The sequence below is a fragment of the Notothenia coriiceps genome, unplaced genomic scaffold (assembly GCF_000735185.1).
Source record: "Notothenia coriiceps isolate Sejong01 unplaced genomic scaffold, NC01 NC01_scaffold00023407, whole genome shotgun sequence".
NCBI lineage: Eukaryota > Metazoa > Chordata > Actinopteri > Perciformes > Nototheniidae > Notothenia > Notothenia coriiceps.
This window is the reverse complement of record NW_011356108.1, coordinates 4,590-5,481: the sequence shown is the minus strand read 5'-3', so window position 1 is coordinate 5,481 and position 892 is coordinate 4,590.

The window sequence follows — 892 nt, the reverse complement described above, 5'->3', positions numbered from 1 at the left end:
GTGTGTGTACGTAGTACGTTACGTTAGTTAGTAGTTAGTTGTCGTGTACGTAGTTAGTTAGTTGTTGTGTGTGTGTGTGTGTGTGTGTGTGTGTGTGTGTGTGTGTGTGTGTGTGTGTGTGTGTGAGATTATGTGTGTGTGTGAGATTATGTGTGTGTGTGTGTGTGTGTCATCATGGCAAAATGTGTTTATGGAGACACTGCACTGAACCTGTTTTCAACAACTAGCATTTGTGAATCGTGAAACTTTAAATACTTTTGAGAATAGACCACTTCATGGAAAATGTTGTTTTGGTCAAAAAGTTTGTCTGAAAGTCAGTGTGGGGATTTAGTAGAGTGATAACGAGTGTCGTTAGGAGAGGATATGCTGACACACAGAGGTAACTAACAGAAGACTGTATAAATAAATGAGCCAGTTAAGCTCCACTTAGATCGTACTGAAGCGCCGGCAGCAGAGAGACGAGGAGGAAGAGTCCAGACGGTTCTCTTTCAATTACAACGCAGCATCTGGCAGCACAGAGCATCATAAACAACGTCCTCAGAACAACGGCTGAGGAGACAGAAAGCGAGTTCACATCCAGAGCGCAAAGTAAACAAACATTTCATCGGTCTCTTTTATTTGGGAGATAAGAGCGTCACTTTCTTGCCGAGATGATGCCAATTTAATTTAAATAAGTCGTAAAAATAAAATGGGGTGCTTTAGGAAACACTCTTTTGAAAATATGTGTTATTTGTATCCGTAATACTGACCGTCTAAGTGATGCACGCAGCACTTACACGTGTGTGTGGGCAGGAAGGAAATGGTCCCAGGGCCAACATGACCTTTAAAGTTTTAACGGATGGAGGAGGAATGTGAAATGAGGGAGCAAAGTGTCTCCAGTAATTCTTACTAT